Source organism: Epargyreus clarus, unplaced genomic scaffold (genome assembly GCF_041222505.1).
Source record: "Epargyreus clarus isolate Ecla_fem2 unplaced genomic scaffold, WU_Ecla_fem_2.2 ptg000005l, whole genome shotgun sequence".
NCBI lineage: Eukaryota > Metazoa > Arthropoda > Insecta > Lepidoptera > Hesperiidae > Epargyreus > Epargyreus clarus.
Genome location: NW_027332213.1, coordinates 15124855 through 15149498, shown reverse-complemented (window position 1 = coordinate 15149498; position 24644 = coordinate 15124855). Strand labels below are relative to the sequence as shown.

The window sequence follows — 24644 nt, the reverse complement described above, 5'->3', positions numbered from 1 at the left end:
AAACTTTAAATTCGGTATATTACCTTCCACGATAGTCAAATACGTGATTTTGTATGGAAAAAATCATTTAAAATTGAAACAGAGTTATGGGGAAGTGATTATTTTGTTTAATCAAGCATGGTGCGAACTGTATGTTAATTTCACTTATCAACAACAACAGTGCCGTAAAATTTCCTGATATCGTTTGATACAGAGTTCAGTTGTATTCATATTTCATATATATATAATTTCAAGGCTTTTTTTTATATAATTGTAGTAGCTGTAGCATGCAATCCATCTGTACCCTTACCAGGAGATTTTACGTTTCGACAAATATGACTGTTTTGGTATTTGTTTACGTTTTGGCCCATATGATTTTCTAGTTCTGACATAATCCGCTAGGGGCGCTGATTGGAATTTGTATGGACAAACACGTAAACAAATACCAAAACAGTCATATTTGTCGAAACGTAAAAACTCCTGGTAAGGGTACTGATGGTTAGTCATCACTGCCGTCCGTGGACAACTTTAATTAACTCCATGTAGAGCAAAAGTTCTACCTAAATCGGGTTACAGATAATCTGCCACTTTTGAAGACTAAGATAATCGTCTAATATGTAAGTTTGTTCGTAAGGGAGACATAATACGAGGCGTTCCAGCTTAGTCCTCAGGGGTAGCAACGCATCTGTGATCAACTTCAAGTAGGAATCTAATCTTATCTGGGGTTGATTACAGATGCCAATTACCATCAGGTGGACTGCATGTTATTGGGACTGCGTGTTATTTATTTCTAATCGATTTTTTAAGTATTCATTGGATTTTATTTGGTTTTGTAATTCATTTAATTTTTAATTATTTTAAATTTAATAATATATAATCATATCGGAGAATTGTAACTGAGGTATTAAATGAAGTACACTAACGCATTACTCAACCCTGTAATGTTAGATGTAAGATATGAGTAAATAAACAAATAAATAAATAAATAAATAAATGTTGGCTTGGTACCTCAACATTATACAAAAATTTAGCCGGCTTCCACGCCCTTCCATCAAACCGTTTCACGCTAGAAATAGGTGTGACGGTGATACCTCGGTCATCGCATACTGGTTGTACCACCTTGTAAAGTGTTCAAAAATTATCACCTTCACGCGACTATTCTAGCATATCTAAAATCTATCTGTGTTTGTTGTATACGAATTCGATCTTACTGGCATTGAGCGATACCACGAAATGGCATTAGGCGTTAAGTACGTATAGTATAAGGAAAATTGTAAATTTGAGATAGGCACAAATAACACCTGTTTCTTTTTCAAATTAAAATTGTTAATTTGTTAGCAGTTTCGGCAACAGATACCCCACCCCTTTTTTTGCAGGGAAACCCTTCATGGGTTCTTAGCTTCGGGGGCAGTGGAGAGGATAATCCGACATCTACCTACCAAAACTTAACGGTTCCTCTGGACGCCTTTTGTCGGGACCACGGGTACCGTAATAGCCGTCACGTTACACGTCCGAGGTCCCGACGGTGCCCGCGTCCTGGTCCGTCTTGTTTCGGGACAAGGCTACCCCTGAGGACTAAGTTGGAATGCCTTGTCTAAGTGTTTCTCTATCACCGAAACAGCAGCGCTTAGCACTGTCATTACTAGGCAAAAACGGGTATAGTAGTGACTCCAAAATCCCGCCACAAATAATTCTAACTCGAACCTGGTGACTCTGTATCGAGTCAAAAAGGATACGTATCCCAATGAGGTATTGATTCCCCTGAGCGCTATAAAATGGGGTTCTTTAAGAAAGGTGCAAAGAGAGCTGTTCTACAAATCCAGCGATGCATTGGCGACTCCTCTGGTGTTGCAAATGTCCATAGGCGACGGTGACTGCTTTCCATCAGGCTGCCCGTCTGCCTTATCATTATGTATAACTATAAAAAAATCAATACCGGATTAATCATACAATTAATTATGTACATAAAAGACATCAATAATTTCTTAACTAATTAAAATATGCACTCAATGTCAGTAATTGAATTATGAAGAGGCAATTTCAATTAAATTCCCATTTGTGTATAGATAACAACTTATTTAATTATAAAGTTATTTATAGTAACGACAGGGATTTCCGAAGGATGATTTTAATCACTTGAAGGGTTAAAAACTTAATTAATCAATCATTTTTATACGATGGTGCAGGGCAATGTATTTCCGATATCGACGACGAATTGGCAAAAACTCGTATCTCAAAAAATGCTACATTACATAAGGAGAAACGCTACTTTAAATAAAAAGAAACGCTACTTTAAAAAGACATATAATGTATTGCCACACTTTAATATTTTGCTCAATTTTGAACCTAAGGACCTGGTGTCTTAAGGACGACCTGTGATACGTCAGTTTAAGTCCAAATATGCAAAAATCGCTTTTTCGTAAAAAATTGAGATACGAGTTTTTGCCAATTCGTCGTTGATATGGAAGTATATATAGCTATATATTACATTTCTGGTACGCCCGATAACCCAAACGGCTAGACTGATTTTAGCATCTAAGGTATTGTTGGAGTTGTCTAAATTAAGAAAGCGACAAAGGGTATAATTTTTAAGGTGTTTGATTTTTTTACAACAATTGCAAGTTAATCAATTTTTTTATTATGTTAATATTTAAAATTAATTGGGGGTTGCTACCCCTCTTTGTCAATGAATACCTATAATTTCTTAGCCAATTCAATGATATTTTATTATGTGTTGCTTTGTAAATGCCGGCTACCTTACGATATGAGGACCACCTTTGTCCTCAAGAGAAGCCTGTCTCTTTACGAATCCAATGACACCTTATATGAGTTTAAATCCGTCACCGTGTGGGCTCTAGGACGTTCAAAAGAGGACATACATACCCTCGAAAAACATCGCCCTCCGCAGTGTAAAAATAAACGTGACATTGGTACCAACGGCATTATACCAACGTATTAACACCAGTTAAGTAATAGCAAAGAATCTAGTTATTATATAAACCTGAAACTAACCGTCGGTTCCACATCAAAGGATACCGTTACGCATACTGCAACGCGTTTGACCTGTCTACATATCTATATAGATAAATATCGCCCAAGTGCGAGTCGAAGCCACACTCGGGTTACAGAAAAAACAGGGTGAAATTTTAAAATTACGATTATGGTTCAACAGATACAACCATAAACTTTAGGTTTTGTTGTGATAGCCACTGTACATTCTGTAAAATTTCCACTGTACATTTTTATAAGATCAGCGTAGCAGAAGACAAAACTAACATGACGTCAGTCTTATATAGGGTGGCGCAAAATTAATCACCCTATTTTGTTTTTGAATAACTTTTGTACTGATTAAAAATTAAAGTGATTTTGAGTAATAGAGTACTTTACCAGGACCTGTGACTTTTTTTTGCCTATTTGAAATATGATATCCGTCAAGTGTAGAGACTTAAGGAGAATATTCGACTGTAATGCGAAGCGTTACCGGCAAAAACCTTAAGGAAAGTTGTGGAAAATATGATAAAACGGGCGCAAATTTATATCAACGCTGGTGGAAGACACTTGACAGATATCATATTTTCTAATTAGCAAAAAAAAGTTACAGATCCTGGAAACGATTTCTATTACTCAAAATGACTTTTTTTTATTCAGGTCAAAAGTTATTCAAAAACAAAATAGGGTGATTAATTTTGCGCCACCCTGTAGTAGGGGGTCACTGTCACCAATGAACATCTGTAAGTCTGTAACCAACTCCATAAACAGCAGAATATAGGTGCTACTATAGATAGAACACTTATATTTTGATCATTTTTAGATGTAGTGTCTTCAATTTAAAAACAAACTAACAACTCATTTGCTTACTGTTTAAGTTGAACTGCTGTTTTAACATTTAGTCATTTTTAGGCTTAATGAATATTATCTAACATTCTATTATATTTGTCTTTTTTTTACAACAAGCAATAACATGTCTTTGGCTAATTACGAGAATGCTGTACATACTTATAATTGGCATGTATATAGGGTACATTATTACTATTATATTTAAGTTGAAAATGTTATGTATACTATGCTGTTTGTATGTCTAAATAAATAAATAAACAAAAATTCTTATACAAGCTCGTTTGCTAATACCAAAAAAGCTTATAAAAACTCCAATTATAACAAATATATTTAAAATTAACGTTTTTATTTCGAAGTTTTCGTGAGATTGTTTTACAAAATATAAAAATAAAAATTCTTTGATACCTGCATGATAGTCTGCTACTTCAATTATGTAAATAGAAATAATGTAAAAACTATACCAATTCAAGATATAGGTACATCAAATTAAATTTAAGTTTTTATTAAGTGAATTTGTACAAAACATAAAAATAAAAATACTTTGGAATTCTTATGAAACTGCAGGATTTTTTGCTACTTCTATTATTATTATTATGTACGAGTTTGTTCCACGGGGTTTCACATGCATTTAAAAGTATTTATACTCTGGAGATTTCATGTTCAATTTCTGGTACGGACCCCTATTTTTTTAATATAAAATTAGGTTATGTTACTCTTTATTATATTAGCTAAGAGCCCGAGAATATTCCATCCAAATCGGTCTAGCCGGAGATTCGCTGCCACAAACAGCCCGACAGATAGTCGAACAGACAAACAAAAAATTAAATATAATTTTGCATTATGTAAAAACTTTTATATATAAATTATAAACACTACGCTTCAATCTTCTTTCTTTCGATGTCTACCATCGATTCTTTCGATGTGACATCGGATTATATGCACTATCAAAATGCCAAAATATGCATGCAAATATGAATTAAAAAAGGCCGAAATATGCACTAAAAGAGCAAAATATGGCCAAAATGTGCACTCTAATATCAAATTACTATTTATTATTAAGTTTTACGTTTTTTTACGCAAATTGATATACGGTATCCAATCAATGGGGTCAGAGTCTTTAGTTATTGGCATTACGATCAAGTTTTCACGGCAAATCTAGAATTATGTTTCATTTTTGTCGAACCATAATAAAATGACAGCCATATATTTATGTTACTAAAGTGTTTATAATATCTACCCAATTAAAAAAAAATATGAAGAAATTCTTTAATAAGTGACTGAAAATAATGACCAAAATGGAAAAGTCGAAAAAATATAAATTTATTAAAAATTTTCAAAATGTTTAACTTTCTGAATTTCTAAAAATCAAGGTCATCGTCACCTAAATTTTTAATATTTCGTAACTAAACGTAATGTTAATGTTATATTTATGGTACAACGGGTAGAGGTATGGTATATTACAAAATAATATAAATGGGGCATCACCCAACTGTAATCTTATAGTTATGGATCATAAAGACAATACGCCGAATACATATAACTGAAGAGCTTTTGCCCGCAGCTTCGCTCGGGTTACGAAGTAATATTTTCATCCCCTATTTTATTCCCTTGGGGATAAAATTGATCAAAATCCTTTCTTAGCGGATGCCTACGTCATAACATCTACCTGCATGCCAAATTTCAGCCCGATCCGTCTAGTGGTTTGGGCTGTGCGTTGATAGATCACTATGTCAGTCAGTCACCTTTGAGTTATATATATTTAGATATATGTACTATCATTGAACGGGTACCAAAAAAGTGGCATTTTATGCATTTGCATATGCATATATGCAATTAATCCGATGTCCAATAATGAGTATAAAGATAAAAATAAGGTTGAACTATTTTGGCATTGTAAAATCAAAATAAAGTTTTATACTTCGTGGTTTACTTTTATATCCGGTTTTGTGCTAAAAAGTACAATCATTGTTCTACAAACATATAGATAAAAGTATTTTTAATTATAAGATTATTACATGACTATTGTAAACTGACCTAGAAATAAGTAGAGATAGTATGAAAATATTATTATTTATAACGTATCGTAGTTTAGTCTACAGTACGTTGTCCTTTTAACACTGTTTACGATCAATTTATCTTGGTTAGGTACTTGTCACACTAACTTGTACGGAGCGAGTAAAGAACACAAATAATACACAAAAAATATTATTTATATAAAGTGTATTATAATTTGCCAAATAAGATTTTTCAAAGTTATGTCCACATTTTAAATATAAAATATAAGTATCAATTGCATAAACGAAGGAATTAGTCAATATTTAAAAAAAAACGACCGCTTGAAAATAATTACCTGAAAAGAGAAGTAATAGGTGTAGTTTATGTCACTTCCACAAATTAGACGAATCCAATGACATCTTACGTGTTAAAATCTATCAAACCCTTTGGGCTACAGGGCGTGCCAAAGAATGAGACATAGGTACATATAAATATACATTTGCATCAAAACTCAAAACATCGCGAGGAAACATAAGGAGTACTTAAAAAGTTCTCTGCAATGTCTACCAATCCGCACTTGGTCTGCACCGTAAACTAACCTAAACCTCTCTCACTGTGAGAGGAGACCCGTGCCCAGCGCTGGAACAGTAATTACTTAACGACGAATCGCTTATCGCTTATCGTCTACAGTAGAACATAGGCGATTCGGCTTTGACCCACATAAATAGTGTAAACCACTTGCTAAAATTATATTATCACTTCATTACGAATATGAAACGGACACAGATGAAAATTCGCAAAACGTCTATCAGAATTAAAGTCTGTAAAGATAAAATTGATTTTTATGTGCCATTTTTTTAAACATGTATTATGTATATGGTCGTTTTCGCCTGATGGTTGAAACTCGACCATAACTATTGTAAAATATTTAGGGATTTTTTTAATGATGCGAAACATACCAAACAAGTGTGAAGGTCCTTTTATGTTCCACTCCGGAGTCACCACCGCTTTACCATTTAGACTACATGCTCACCTCTTAGTCGTAAAAAGTAAAATAATCTGTTTATATTGTAGTTCGCCCAAGTAGTCAAAATTCGTCAGTGATATGGTTTTTTCATATTTTTATTTAAATATTTTTTCTACCTTGTAAAGTCTGGAAATTCTATTATTGTAAATAATTTCTAATATTGTAAATAAGACATGACAAACCTCTTTAATTACAACGTTATTTTTCCTTGATTCGGGTAAATTTATGTAGAAATATTTTAGATGTTTGCAAAAAAAAAAAAGATACCGGCCGAATTGATAACCACCTCCTTTTTGAAGTCTGTTAAAAAACATAAAAACACTCTTATGAAAGTATTTTTGACAAAAGCCACTTATGCAAGAAAAAATAAATTTGGAAACAAAAGATTTCACATTTCTAATATTGTAATTGTTAGTTATTTAAAACACTGTTGACTATGGTATTGGCAAATATTATCCTTATACGAAATAAAGGTTTTATAAACAAGCTTTTTAGTGACATTTTTTTTAGTATTCATCTAAGAAAATCTCCTTTTTATGATGAGGAGTAGCAGACGAGCATTCAGTCCACCTGTTAGTGGTTACTGTCTATGGTCATCTGTAATCAACCCAGATAGGATTGGATATTCCAACCTGAGATCGGCCACAAATGAGCCGATACCCCCAATGACTAAGCTGGAACGCCTCGTAAAAGACTCTCTTACCACACCCTTCAAACCAGAACACAGCAGCGCTTAACTGTTATAAGGCAGAAATACACCAATACCATAATGACAAAGATTCCGCTATATAAATAAAAATATTTCGTTAAAATTATCTTATTATTATTTAACTTATTTGTCTCGACTAAGGTCTTTGTCAATGCCAAAGCCACGCAGACCTCTACTACGACGAACATTAAGAAACGGAAATTTTGCACATTACATAACTGATAGAGGTCAAATTGGATACTTTGCGGTTAAACGAGAATACTAAATCGATTTGACTAAAACAACACTAATTTATATACGGACGGACAAATAAAACATATATACTTAGGTATACAGGTGCTGATTGGTCCTGGTAATAATGTTGTGATAGCTACTGGCTAATTATCCCTGTAGTTCCGGGACCAGAATAGGGCTACGGTATCCCCTGCCTGTCGTAAGAGGCGACTAAAAGGGGGCTTCTGTCGTCGTGGGTGGTAAGAGTGGGAGCTCGAACCACCCGGCCAACGGCCCCAGGAAGGACGGCGGTATGTCTGGTCGCATACCGTCGTACGCACCAGACGATGCGGTGAGCGATAAACTCACCTGGATGGAACCCGACGGGGCAATGCGCTAAGAGGACTCCGGTTGCGTTCCTTTGGAGATCCCGGAGTCCTCTACGCAGCGCTGAAGACGGCCAAGGTTTTCCCCTCGTCAACAAAAAAAAGCTACTGGCTACTGATAAAAAAGACTAATTGATTTGACTAAAACAAAAGTTACTTAGGTATATAGGTATAGACCGCGCCAAAATGCTAGTCCGCTCTGAAGTTGTTCCAAGCAAGTCTAGTCATACAATTTGCTATGGCGACGCGATTCATTTCTACATTCAGAGTGGACTAGCAGTTTTACACGGACTATACGCACACATATATACATTATATACTTAGCAGATTTGACCCGGTTATGATTTTGTTAGCTACCGATTACTGATAAAACTAAGTCAAGTTGATTTTACTACAAGAAAACGAATTTATATACAGACAAATAACAGATACCGAGCTAGTGATAAAAATATATAAATAATCGAGAGGTCCAAGGTATAAGCCTTAGTAACACATCTTAGATTTTTCTAAGTATTGTTTCTAAAAATATAATAAAGGAACTGGCAATTATTATAAAAAAAAAATTCCAACTGCTTAAAAAAATTGATAAATTTCACCAAGCCTATATAGGCAGGACCATAGAAAAGAAAAGCAAGGGACATATGTATGCTTGACATATGAACATTACACTCCGCAGTCGAGTAAAAATTCCAAGAATTGTGCTAAAAGTATAACGAATGTCAAAAATGAGTAAAAGATATTTATACGTTACTTTTATTCACACCTAAGATAAATTTTATAAGAAGCCAAAGTAGTCCATGACGTCATTCAATTTTTCCCAATCTCGTTTGTCGTAACATCAGTCAGTAGCTTAAAGTAACACAAGATTCTAAACTGTAGCGCTTACTAACACGATAATATGATATAAGAATAGTTATTTGAATTTTAGTTATGTACTACTATTAACCAACGTAGTTATACGTTATAATATAATTAATGCGTTAACCTAATAGGTAAGTTATTGAACCGATTTGCACGAAATTTTACATAACGGTAGAGAATTTTGCGGGGCGGTATGTGGATAATTTTAGGCCGTGCCGCTTTTTTTGGCTCGACTTGGCGGAGGCACTGCCGTGCCTCCAGACGTCGTGAATGCTTACGATGGCTTTTTTTTTATAATATAAGGGTAGCAGACGAGCATGCAGTCCACCTTATGGTAAGTGGCTACTGCCGCCCATGGACATCTGTAATCAACCCCAGATAGGATTAGATATTCCTACCTGAGGTCGGCCACAGATGCGCCGCTACCCCTGAGGACTAAGCTGGAACGCCTCGGAAAAGACTGTCTCCCTTACCACACCCTTCAAACCGGAACACAGGAGCGCCTAACACTGCTGTTATTAGGTAGAAATAGGTGTGGCGGTGGTGCCGCCGGAGTCGAACCACAAAGGATTCTACCACCTTCGACTCACACTCTCTAGAATTGAAAGATAGTGGAGCCTACAAATTGAAACTCATGCTCCGAGGGGTCCGAAGTTCTATCACAGGGACGCATCTCTGATTTTTCAAAAGTTATGTGCGTATTAGAAAGTAATTATCACTCGCTATAAAGATGAATTAACCTACACACCTTAAGGTTTAAAAAAGTTTTCAAATGTTAAGTCTACGACTTCGCACTTGACCAGCGCGGTGGACTGTACCCTTACCATGAGTTTTTACGTTTTGACAAATATGACTGTTTTGGTATTTGTTTACTTATTGGCCCATACGATTTCCTAGTTCTGACATAATCCGCTAGGGGCTCTAATTGTAAATTGTATGGGCAAATACGTAAACAAATATCAAAACAGTCATATTTTCCAAAACGTAAAAACTCATGGTAAGGGTACTGGCCTAAAACTCTCTCAGACTAGACAAGTCCAACAGTGAGACAGTAAGACAATTCACGACTACTTTGAAATGGTGCCAGACATCACCAGAATAATAAATGATACCTCTAGATCAAGTAGCGGAAAACGGCAAAAAAGAAATACGATTCGATTGTTAATTCGCGACTCATAAGCCTTGTAAACACGTAATCTAATGACTATGTAACATTTGTACGGCAGACAGACAAACGATACTGACGAAATTTAGGTTATATTTTTTCCGTTGTTTTAAATCTGTATGAATGTAAAATTAATATATTGTGACTGCTTTTACGAGACTTATAAATTAGTATTTAGAAGCGCTGCCTACGATATTACCCGCATTTAAAAGTGTAAGTACTTGGTAGATATCATGGTTTACATGTTTTTAGGGGACTTCTTATTCTTTTTTAAGTAGCCTAGGTGTCTCCTTATAACATCAGCTTACTGCCAGAGAAAATCTCGTCAAAATCGGTCCAGCCGTTTCGGAGATTACCCGGAAAAAACAGACAGACAAAATTATATTGTTTTTTTTTTGTTGTCACTACCGTTTTACTTTCAAATGAAATTATAAGATGTACTTTTGGCATTACAAGCAGACACCTCAATTTTATTTATTTGTATTGATTTACACATACGAATATGCTAAAGGTCCGGAATTCGATACCCGAATAATTGTAAGGTCGAGTTTTTACCACTACCACCACGACAATATAATTTTGTTTCATTTCATTGGACAATTTGACATTATAAGAACTGGACCATGCTACACAAGGACATAAACAATATTTCATTTTAAACAATATCAAACTGTCATGTTAATTACTATGTAATAATTCTAAGTTACGCTTTACTCAGATTGGAATACAGATAACACATACTTATAATTTATTCAAACGACGAACACATTGAAATTCAATACTCGTAACATACCGTAATTGATCATTTAGAAATAATGTGTTTATGCTTAATACCTATATCAAATCGAAAAAGTCCTTTTATGGTTCGACTACGACGGCACTACCGTCACCCCTGTTTCTGCCTAATAACAGCAGTGTTACGCGCTGCTGTGTTTCGGTTTGAAGGGTGTGGTAAGGGATATTAGGGATACCAGGAGTTCCATCCACACCGACTGGACTCTTGGCGGTCCTCAACGATTCGGTTTGCACGGACGTCCTTGTCACGAACGTGTAAGATGTGAAATGAACTTCCCGAGGTGTTCCCAGAGTGCTATGGGGCTCTTCAAAAAAGGTGCAAAAAGAGCTCTCCTTCAAAGCCGGCTATGCATTGGCGACTTCTCTCGTATTGCAAATGTCCATATGCGGCGTTGATTACTTTTCATCAGGTAGTACGTCTGCCTAATCGTTAGGTTAAACAATAAAAACAAAGAAAATAAAGCTTTTCCGAGGCATTCAAACTCGTCAACTATAAGTAGTGGTGGCCTTATGATTGCGAATTCAATACCGCAATCGGAAGCTTTGGAATCCCAGGCAAGTGTTTTCTTGCGCGTATTTGTAATTAATTACAAATTGCTTAAAAGTTAAAGGAAATCATCGTGACGAAACTTAAATCTGTCTTACATGGAGTTCGTCATATATATCCAAGGGTAGCAATGACTACTTAACATCAGGTAGACTGCAAGCTCGTTTGCTACTCCAGTCTTATAAAAAAAAAACAAAAATCTTTTCTTTATAATATACTAACTGACCCGGCAAACTTTGTACCGCCTCAAAATCTATTTATCAAATACATTTCATATAAAATATAGCCTATGTTACTCGTGGATAATGTAGCTTTCGAATGGTGAAAGAATTTTTAAAATCGGCCCAGTATTTCTCCACTTTATAATATTAGTATAGGCGAGTAGCAGACGAGCATGCAGTCCACCTGATAGTAAATGGCTACTGCCGCCCATAGACATGTGCAATCAACCCCAGATAGGACTAAATTCCTACCTGAGGTCAACATATGCGCCGCTACCCCTGAGGACTAAGCTGGAACGGCTTGGAAAAGTATGTCGCCCTTACCTTCCAAAAGGAACACAGCGCTTAACACTGCTGTTATTACGTAGAACTTATTTTTAACCGACTTCCCAAATGAAAGATTATCTACTCAACATTATTTGATTAGATCTTATTCATTCATTCACTGTACTGAATGGATAGTGTTCGTTCACCGCTAAATACCTTAATTTAATTTAAGTTGTGTCATCGGAACCGGTCTACACGTGACCCGAATGTAATGCTCGCGCCGACTACAGACTCACGCCGAGAAAACCCGAGAAGCGTGAATGTGATCGCTTTTTTGCCTTCTCGTTCTCGCGCTCGCCTGTTCTCCGATCGGTGTCGGCATTTTTGCCCGCTTCAAAGGTATTCAAAGAAGGTCGCATGAGTGTAGATGGCTTCTCGGTTCTCGTGCAATTTCTCGGCAAGATTTCTCGGCTAGACTTCACGCGTAAGTCTGTAGTTGGCTCATTGATAAGGTTTGCGCGCGCACATAACCCACTGCTCCCACTGCTGGGCACAGGTCTCCTCTCAGAGTGAGAGGATTTGGTCACAGTCCACCGCGCTGGCCAAGTGCGAAGTGGTAGACTTCACACTCCTTTGAAAACTTTCTCAGGTATTTCTCAGGCAGATTTCCTCACGATGTTTTCCTTTACCGTTAAGCAAGTGTTAATTTATTTGTAATACGCACATAACTTTGAAAAATTAGAGGTGCCTGGGATTTGAACCTCGGACTCCTCGATCAAAAGGCCGAGTTTCTTAACCACTAGGCTATCTGCTTTATGCACTGCATTGCTAACAAGTGTTGATGTATATTATGCTTAGCGCGCAAAACGCATTAGTTAACGTTAATGTGTTCTGGCTTTTAGGTAAGGTAAATAATTTGTGCTAAGTAAGTGTTTAGGCTTCACGGGATAGCAATGCATCTTAGGGTATTGGGTAAGATTCTAGTTTTGTCTGGCGGGAATTGCCACTTCTAAGTTTCCACACAAATGGTAGACAGACCATCTACCTCAGCGCTAGTTTATCAAAATAAATCAAAAAGTGTTTAGTCCCCTTTATATGTAAGGACTTTGAAGGTAGTGTAGATATAAATCCTTGAAATTACGTGTATCCTTGTGTGTCATGAATATAGTTAACTTAACGGCAACATAAAACTTATCCCCACCAACCGTATACAGTATAACTACCAATATCACCACTCACTAAGAGAGATTTGCTAAACATCTTAGGAGCCGGTGGCGTGAATTACTTATTAGTTCTAGTTAACGATAAGATGCAGCTATGTAACAGTTTAACATACTTTCATGAGGTGCAACGGAAAATACAATCCAGCGCACCACCGCGAACAAAGCCGAATAACTCGCCGAATATTGATAAATGTGTAAACGCCGCGCACGATTGCGTAAACCTTTGATTCACGCTGAAACTGAAACCGCGCCGAGAAAAGAACAGTATCTACACTCGAGTATTTGCATACACGTAATTGTGCTTATTCGTCGGTATTCGGCGACTATGCCGGCGATGCATTTACGACTCTGGTGTTGCAAATATCCATAGGCCATGGTGACTGCTTTCCACGTGATAAGGCAGCGCGTCTGCTTTATCGTTAGGTATGAATATAAAAAGACTATATTATACTCGTTACTTGTTAAAAGTTAGTATTATATTACGTATTTTTTTATATACAAATTAATCCAAAGAAAATTTATAACATTTTATTTAATAGTCTATAAGTAAAATTATTGTATTAGAAAAAAATATATTCTTAGTCTAATTTTCACTACTGACATTATTCTAATTTCAATGTATTAAATTTAGATTTAATTTTAATTTCAATATATTTAATTTATCTAAATTCTTATCAATTGTATAATGTATATTTTTATCTTATATTTAATGTAAATTGTTATCTTAATTTAATTATATTTTATTAATTAATTAGAGCGTCAATTCTCTAAATGCTGTGTTCACCTATAATTGTGGGTACACGACTTATTTATCTAACTTTTGCAATGTAATTTATATAAGTGTATACTACGTTGGTGAACCTTTAATAAATAAATAAAAATAAATAAATTATAGTAACTTCATGTACAAAAGCGAGACGTTAGCCTTCATTAGATACAGACGATGACGTGTCCCATCCTAAGTAAGATGTGTAGCCAAGTTAGTTGGGCAATATTAGTGTGGCCAAATTTGTCTCTTGCATGTATGCACCAACATGTCGAATACAGATGCATAAACCTATACTGTATCGAGAACAGGCTAGCATTCGTAGCAATTACGGAGTACATCCGTATAGTTATTTGCATACACATATTCGCGTCTCTTCGTCCATATTCGGCGAGTTTATAGCTTAACAGTGTCTTAATATGCTAAAGCCGCATATTCATTGAGAACAGTGGGACATCTACCCAAGATACGGTACGTATGTATGCGTGTACAGGCAATATGTTTTTTTTATAATATAGGAGTAGCAGACGAGCATGCAGTCCACCTGATGGTAAGTGGCTACTGCCGCCCATGGACATCTGTAATCAACTCCAGATAGGATTAGATATTCCTACCCGAAGTCGGCTACAGATGCGCCACTACCCCTGAGGACTAAGCTGGAACGCCTCGGAAAAGTCTGTCTCCCTGGCCACACCCTTCAAACCGGAACACAGCAGCGCCTAACACTGCTGTTATTAGGTAGAAATAGGTGTGGCGTAGGTTCCGCCGAGGTCGAACCAGAGAGGGTTCCACCACCTTGTCACAATGTGTAGTCATCTTAGTCATTAGGCAATATTGGCGTGGCCTGACATTTGACTCTTGTATGTATGCACCAACACGTCGCTATGTGCTAACTGTACGGTAACCTGTAACCTTTTTTATAACTATTATTTTATGATTCTAATTTACAAGAATATCTGCTAATCTCAAGACTTAATAACAAGATTAATAGCAAGTTTTCTATACATTATCTTAACAAGCACGGCACAATATTGGTTTTACGTTAAATATAAATACGTCTATACACATTGTATTGGGGACATAGATTAGTAAAGATTATTCACTCCTAACAAGAAGATGTACCCAGTTTTGAGAATTGAAATAGTTGCGTAAAAAAGTTTTATCACGTCTCCGTGTTAAAATGTCCCTAAAATATTTGAAATAATTATTTATTTATTATGTAAATTACGCACTATTAGTTATTTATTCGTAAATTTTCTCTAAAAATGTTTTTATTTGTCAAGAATTCAAAAAAAGAACTTACTAATAAGCCGTTTGTGGCTTCATTCAATTTCAAGGCAGCGAAGTATCTTTACTAATCTATGATTGGGGAATAGTATTTTGTCTGTCACGACACGTGTCTGACACTTTTTTTGTCTGTAATCTTGAAAGAGAACATATATAAAGAAATACATCTTGAGGAAACTTACTTGCAGGGCTGAGAATTCTTTAATAAATACGGCTTTTAGAGTGAGATATCTATCAATTCGCAGTTGGCCAGCACAGTAGATTCCGCGCCAAACAGCTAGTCCGCTCCGAATTTAGAAACGAGTCGCGTCGCGATAGCAAATTGTAGATATTAGCGGGACGAAGACAGCGCGGAACCCCCGCGGCACCCTCCGCTGCCCGCTCTCGCCCGCGGGGACATAGCTGAACCTGAGCACAACAACTTCAGAGCGGACTATACCAAACAGTGAGCAGTGATAGCCGAGTTAACAAGCCGGTTAACAAACTCGGCCTCTCGATCGAGGGGTCCGAGGTTTAAATCCCAGGCACGAACCTCTGATTCTTCAAAATTGTGTGCGTATTTGAAACTAATTATCACTTGCTTAACGGTGAAGGAAAACATCGTGAGGAAACCTGCATACTTGTGAGATTTAAAAAAAAATCTTAAAGGTGTGTGAAGTCTACCTACGAATACGCATTTGGCCAGAGCGGTGGTCTAATCCTTCTTATTATGAGAGGAGACCCCTGCCCAGCAGTGGAACGATAATGGGTTGTAGATGATCATACCAAACGGCACAGCACGGCACTATGGTACGGTCCTCCTGGTACCTCCACGGTTTGGTTTAATCGTTCATTTTTGCCGCGTACGTGCAAAATGTGGAATGAACTTCCTCCTGAGGTATTCCCTCAGGACTATGACATGGGGCTCTTCAAGAGGGGTGTAAAAAGAGCTCTCCTTCAAAGCCGGCGATGCATTGGCGACTCCTCTGGTGTTGCAAATAGGCGACGGTGACTGCTTTCCATCAGGTAGCCCGTCTGCCTTATCGTTAGGTTACATATAAAAAAAAAAATGGTAACCTCTGAAAGACCTCTAACAGGAGACCGGTTGTGGGATAATAATGGGTTAACAACAATATCTCTGGTCTTTTCATTTTGTCGATGGTAGACTCCTACGTATTTTTGATCTAGAGGCATCAACACCACTTATATTTGCCTAATCGCTAGGTTTCATTAAAAATTAGCTTGTACTTAAGTAGCCAAGATTGAGATATTAAAAACAAACTAAAAATAAAACGCGCCACACAAAAATGTAAGCCGATTGGGATATGTGGGCCAAATTTGCGAAATAGTATCAGTTTGTGGAATCGTAAAAACCGGTTTTGTTTCGTAACATCCAGTCTACCGGCTTTGGTTTTTGTGTTTATTTTAATTTTAATTGTTGTCCTGATAATATTCTGTTACTTATTATAAAGGTGTGCGCATAGATCGGGCAGGTATTGAAGAGCGTTGGAAAAATACGTTTCTATCGCAGATTGGCCAAGTGCGAGAGGAACTCGCACACGGATGGTTCCGTAGCACCTAATTTTCATTATTTTAATTTCGTTTATAGTTTTTGTTGTCATGCAGCCACTAAAGTTGATGCGTTGGGAAAAATTTAACTGTCTACCTATTACGCTGTATTAAATGCAGCGAAAAAAGCCGGAAAAATAGCGTTTTTTTGTATATTTTTACCCCCTATAATCAACTTTTTTATTTTTAAGATTCTTTGTTATGGCACCCACCGTTATTATGCTTCATGAGATAAAGCCTAGTGACATATGAACAGGCAGGCAATCCGAGGCTTAATAATAGGGTTACGTTTTTACTCTTTGAGCATGTAACTCTAAAAACGATTGACAAACTAAAGAAAAGTACACTGAACTGATCTTTGCCTATTTATATAGATTAAAAAATAAACAAAGTAGGTTTCCACGCGATATAAATACCAATGACCTTTCAGTTCGCAAAAACTAATATATTTGCTTTACTAATCGACTATCCTCGTTTAAAAATATTTATTGACACTAAAAAACACGCTAAAAACATTGACAGACTTCCTTCCGCCAAAAAACTGTAGACCTAAGAGTAAACATAAAGTATAGACACTGCCTATCTAGGTGCGAACATTAGGCACAAATGAGAACACCATCAATATAATGTCAATACAAGTAAAAAAAAAATAAAGTACCTAACTTAGCAAATTTCCAATCGCAAATCTTAATCCTTGAAATTGACTGTGAAAAATTGTACTTAGTAATTTTTAAAACTAAGCTGCGACTAGTTTTAATCAACTATAGCATGTTTCTTTACAATACATACCAGCGTTTTGGTGGCGTAGCACTCTGTTCTAATCATCACTCTTAGACTGTGGATAAAATTTCGTGCAGAGACGTAATATTTTGCATCAAAATGAAGGCGGAAAATATTATATTACCCGATTTGCATACAAAATGATGCATTGTGAATAGAGATGCTTAGGACTTTAAAAACGAGTTTATATAATAACCTTTAATAAAAACTAAATCAAATATTATTTATCAACGATTCGCGTAAGACAATTTGAAAGTTACCTCTGTTCGACTCCGGCGGCACCACCGCCACACCTATGTCTGCCTAATAACAGCAGTGTTAAGCGCTGCTGTATTCTGGTTTGAAGGGAAATGGAGACAGATGAGGCGTCCCAACTTAGTTCTCAGGGCTAGTGGCACATTTGTGGGCGATCTCAGATAGGAACCTAATCTTATCTGGGGTTGATTACAGATGTCCATAGGCGGCAGCCACAACTTACCATTAAAACTGCATACTCATTGGCTACTTGTACATAAAAAATACTATTAAGAAATACGGACATTGATAGGCGTGTAAATGTCAATCGGAAACCATTCGGAAACATAATAAAAAGACTAACAGAATCTTAACGATTCTTACAATAAGATGATTTAATATTATCGATTATTATAATCTGATAAATCATTCGAACGGTTGACCTTAATGTAACTTTATCTTATTATTTGCATTCCCATGCAATTATTTACAACAATGGTCATAATTATATTGTATTTATTTATATTATATTTTAATACTAAGCTTCTGTATGGCTTTGCTGTTCATTCCCGTATATATATTTTACCTAATATTACCTTAATTTTACCTATATATTTTACCTAAGAACGGAGGGTAAACAAACAAACAAACAAACAAACAAACGCTTTCTACACTCACAGCCCCACACTAGGATTCCCTGTATCGTGGGTGCCATGGACACACACATAGACAAATACACAAACACCCAGACCCAGAAACAGAAATCTAAATTCATCATTTAGATATCCGTCTGGCCGGGGATCGAACCCGGGACCCTCTGCGCGTCAGACCGGCATGGTGACCGCTCCGCCACGCGGGTCGGAAAGTATGCTTATACTGTGGTAATGTTATGCAAGAATATGTATGTAAGTATGTCTCATTCTTTGGTATGCCCTAAAGTCCAAATAGGTTTACTTTTCACAGCTCACCATTTCTTTTCAAAAATATATGAAAGATATGAATAAAATTTTATAATTAAAACAAACTTGACAACTTCAAGACTTACTAAAAATTCCTATGTCACTTTTATATCCAACGAAATTTCATCTTCAGATACAAGGCGCGACAAAGAAAGAGACATATCGATATGTATCGCTAGAATTACATTACCTTCCGCTCTCCTTAAAATAATTGACTTTTAAACCAAACTTTGCAATGGAAGATTTATTTCTAATCAATCAACAAACAGACAAAAATCTTCAAAAAACTCTAGAGAGACGAATAGAAAAATTAATTTGAATATGTAAATAAATACATTTCATTCATGAACTTGAAATGTCTATGTAACAGTTATCTAATCTCTTTGAACAGTTATTTTTGTAGTTAACGTTTATTTTTGATTGACGTGACATTCAAACCAAAATTATTAAAAATCAAATGGAGATCTATTTAATAATATTTTAATTTAAATATTATTTAATATACTATAGGAGTAGCTAACGTGCATGCAGGCCATCTGATGGTAAAACAACTGTCTCGCATGGATACATATACGAGTAATTTATCTTTGACCACAATTTTAATTTTAATTTTAGTTTGAATATATTTTTTTTATTTTTTATTTTAATGTATTCATTCTTGGATGTTAAACGGTAATGTTCTATGTATAGTGGTTTGACATAATTGGATAATTCGATATTATATTTGGACTGTGACACTAATAATAATTTTACTAATAATTTGATTTCACTTATTAATACCTCAATATTGGACAAATGTTAAACAATAATCAACACAGGATTTAAATACTATCTGAGGTTGGCTACAGGTTGCTACCCCTGACGTTGAAGTTAAAACTCATTTGTATTAGTATCTACGAGTATTTTAAGAAAAAGTTTTAAACCAGAAAGCATTACCATTTTTTATTTATATATATTTTTTAATATTGAAATAGCTAACGAGCTTGCCATTCACTCAATAGTAATTTAAATCTGTTGTCCTCGGATATTTATAATCAAACACAGATTTGAAGAGTTGAATCTCAAGTCGGCCACAGACGCCTTACTTCTCCGGAGGTCTAAGTTAGAATTACTAGTATAAGTGGCTCTACCTTTTCAGACCCTTGAAACCAAATTAGAGTAGTGTTAAGTTTAATTTACTGTCACTACAAGATTACTCGATGCATTTATGTAGCTAAAAATGTTGTGCATGCTGTGTATGCCTGTAATAGGTCGTGCAACCTTATAAAATAAATAATTAAATAAAAGCACAGCATCGCTTAACTGTTAAGCCTTAGCACTTTGATGAAGCCTTAACACCATTGTTATGATGCAGAAATAGGTACAGCGGTCGTGCTTCCGGAGTCGAACCTCGAAGAGTTCTATCACCTTCAGAAATATCTTGGAGCCTCTTTATCTCTCGATCTGTTAATTTCTTGAATTTTTGTTCATAATTTTAACTTTTTTGATTAACGTGACATTTATAACGGAAATTTGCAACATTAACTAAATATTTATGCATCTAAAGAGCTAACCTCAATTAATAAAACTAATTATTGTAATTAATAAATTTAATTAATAAATTGCATTATAATTAATAAATATAATTACATTAATAAATGTAATTATTGAGTTACAACTAAAATTAAGGAAGTGATTAAATTATTAACTATTCAAGTTAAAATTACTTTTCAAAATTATTGAAAATGTACGCACGAGGCTGTCTGATGAGTCTTATAGTTAGTAAATACATATAATGTAAAAGAAGCTATCTAAAAATGATATACTTTTAAAGTGACATACATAATAAAGAATTTTAATATTTATCAATATTACATTGTTCGATAAATAATTATATGGTACTGCTGATTCCAGTAATATTTTTAGATATTTTTTTATTTAAATAATTTGATTTTTTATAGTATTTTGGGTAAACAAGATATTCTCAGTTACTATTTAATTTACTAATTGAATGTTACGAAATAGCTAACAAATATTTTTTTTATTTTTTACAAACATAAAAAAACTTATAAAAAAGGACGTACTATGTTCCGCTGTATGTATTTTTCATTTAATTTTCAGTAGCGAAAATCAAATCAATCAATTAAAAAAATATATGTACAATCAAAATCAATCTTACGGAACATCTGTGTTTGGTCGATAAGTACTGCAATTATTTGCAATAATTATTTAAAAAATAAGTGTGAAGAGTTTTTTTTTTAATTTTATCGATTTTTTTTTTCTTTAAAGGTTTATATTTTTTTATCCTTTATCACTATTAAGGATTCGTTACAATGTGTGTAGTGGAATGTCAATTATAATTTACGTAAGCGCACTTATAAGAATAAACACAATTAAATGATCTCTCAAGTTACATGGTAGTGTGGTTAGGGTTGGCACAAAACATTTTATATCCACATTATGATTTTTTCCTGTAAAGTAATGGCAGTATTTAGTATTTTAATGTTTATTCAATCGAGTACATAATATAGATAATATATTTTTTATCTGTAAAGTAAAAATGAAAATGTGCTTTATTATTTTTTATTTAAGTACCTACTCTCGTTTACAAAAAAAAATCACCGTGATTAAAAATGTACATTAAAAGTTTACAAAAAAAGGTTTAGAATCCTGAATTTTGAAGAATCTCAATATTTTTCTATGCTTTTAGACTAAAATTATCGCGGAATTGACACATTTTACTATGTAACCGGTACTTATGCTGTGCAGTTTTTTATGGCTTTATTGCCGATTTTTTGACCTAGTCGCATGAATCGTGGTCACGGCGAAATTGCAGTGGCTTGAGAAACCGTTGACAAGTGCTAGTGGTAGATTAATTTACCTACCCTACGTCTAGTTCGTTTATCGTTACTAGGTTCCATATCATAACACGGCACGTAAAAATATCTTTACGCACCTCACTTTTATCTAGATGTGATTTTCAAAAATAGTTTTAATAATTAACAAGTGACCTATTTTAAATAATTAAAAAGACACCTATTTCTGCCTAATAACAGCAGCGTTAGGCGCTGCTGTGTTCCGTTTTGAAGGGTGTGTTAAAGGAGACATACTTTTCCGAGGCGTTCCAGCTTAGTCCTCAGGCGTAGCGGCGCGTCTGTGCCCGACCTCAGGTAGTAATATCTAATCCTATCTGGGGTTGATTACAGATGTCCATGGGCGGCAGTAGCCACTTACCATCAGGTGGACTGCATGCTCGTCTGTTACTCCTATATTATAAAAAAAACAATTCCGTAGTTAGAGTTCGAAATCACCGTCACATCGATTTCCATCTTAAAAGGAGTATTGAGCTCGTCTGTTACTCCTAAAAAAGAGACAACCCTATACAAACAGCATAGGTGTCGTGTAGCGTTAACGCCTTGCATCTGCAAACACACGTTTGTGTAAAAGTAACATAAGTTCAATGTTGGTAAACATACCTATGACCGGTGTCTGCTTTATTTATAGACCCTTGAAACCTATGTGCTCATCTATTTAGGAAAAACCAGGTTATTTGCTATAGAATAGGTCAAAGTAACATATTTTATTTATTTATTTATTATTTTATCATTTTATTAAACCAATATAAACGAAGATATAAGTGAATAATTGAACACAGAGGTCCAGAAGAGAGAGATTTAATGTGTAATTCTAATTAAATCACGTATTTGCAGCGACGTGAGACGCGGGTCTGGTGACTTCCAGGGGTCTTCTTCTTCCAGGGAACTTCTGGAATAAATACCTTCCGCCTCCTCCTTTAGGAAGGTCGATATTAATATGAAAGCGAAGCTTAAGGTGGTAGACATAGTATAATTGCGTCGAGGAGAAATAATATAATGTAACCAGAACACAGTAGCACCTAACACTGCTGTTATTAGGCAGAAATGGTGTGGTGGTGGCGCCGCTGGAATCGAACTATAGAGGATTCTACCACCTTTAAAAGAAAGTATGTATGTAAGTTTGTCCGTTCGCGATTTTCTCCAAAACTTTGGATGGCCTTTTTTCAAAAGATTAGTTATACATTTCTTTTTGAAAATATACTACACGGTCAATAACTAACGTTGCTCAAGTAAGTCCATGTTGGAAGAAGTTGCACTGCTTTGCAACACCCTGCAGCCGGCCTTCGTAAGCTGCTATCAACTGGTTGCTATAAAAAGTTGTGTAGAGCCTTCAAAGTTTGTATGAACAAGTAATGTCAGAAATATTGCGGGTCAATGACCAATATATGAGTCAAATTTCATAGTATGCAAATGTAAATAAAATAATACTAATAATTTCTTGTCCGTCTGTCTGTCAGTTTGCCGCTATTTTATATTATTAAGATATTTTTTTTATTTATTGGTCTGCTTTTTTGGCCATCTGCCTGTCCAATTGTAGGTCTGAATGTCGGTATGTTTGAGTATTTCATATTACTTAAAAAGAAGATAAGCGAAAAATTAACTACATAATAGAGAAAATCTCGACTGCTTAAAAATAAAGCCTAGGTCACTCCCACAATTTTAGATAAATACAACGGCATAATGATAACTTAAAATCCATTAAGCTGTTAAGGCTGCAAAGCGTGCCAAGCAATAAGAGATACCTACCTACATAGAATACATATGCTCGAAAAAATTATCCGCTGCTGTCGGGTAAAACAGTGTCTATGGATGCAATACTATACTCGGATTCATAATTAAGTGTCCAAAATGTAAACAAAGGTGTTGACATATCAAGAAAATACGTTTCAAATGGTAGTTTCTTATTTTTGACGATATTAAAGTAATACAACGATATTAAAGTAATAATCTAAATAAATTAAGATCGATCATTATTTTCCAATATTTATATTAACTCAAATTCCATACAGTAATAATAATAAAAAACAAGATTTATGGCAGAAAATTAAAATGTGATAATGGTAACACAATCGGAATCCAAAACATTTTTTGTGCCGCCATTTTAAGTTTCGTAGTTGATGTTATTCATTTTCGTGATCGTGGTCGAACTCTATGTTTTCTCGTTTTCATAGCGCGTTTGTTAAATTGTTTGTTGTTATTAAATTTTTGGTTTTTGTTGAGTTTCTTAAAGTTTTACTTTCTTGTTAATTTATTAAGGTTTACAATACATGTAATCCTACTGGACAATGACATTTCTTTGTTTACATTTTGGACACCTAATTCTGAATCAGAATATAGTTATCAATCGTAAATATTTTTTAACGATCATACATCTATAAAACTTTCTAAACTAAGTAAGTATATCGTTATGTTACGGTTGCAAAATAGGTCCATAAACCAACTAATTGTAACCTAAATATAGTCTACATTACGTGGAAAGCCGTTATTAAATACATTGTAATTAAACAATCTTCTTCTACCGTTCACATATTATACACGATAAGTAATAATGATCTTTATGCAAAAATAGCTAAGATTGAGAATAGCTTGATTTTCGCACTACATCGAGATGCAACATCTGGGAGTATAGAGTAATAAAAATATAGATAGTGATATAAATATACAAAATAATCACTATCTACTAATAAGAAACGGCAACAAATTAGTTAACATTAGGTACACAATCTTACACACACACACCCCTACACACAAAACACATCACTCAAACTCACATACACACACACACACACCACACATACACTCGCACACGCACATTCAAACATCACAAACGCACAGTGGATATATCAAACATTTTTTCATTTTCATTTCATATGTAATAGTTAGTCGAATTAAGTTATGGAACGCAAGTAAATATTTGAAAAAGACAAAATTGTAATACGTATAGTCCGCGCCAAACTGCTAGTCCGCTCTGAAGTTGTTGCGAGCAGGTG

General features: G+C 35.0%; 1 protein-coding gene across 2 annotated transcripts in view; it reads left to right on the top strand.

The window, feature by feature from the left end:
* The window catches only part of LOC140742403 (scavenger receptor class B member 1), an 87295-nt gene that overhangs the window by 8495 nt on the left and 54156 nt on the right, over positions 1-24644 (top strand). The window lies entirely within an intron of this gene.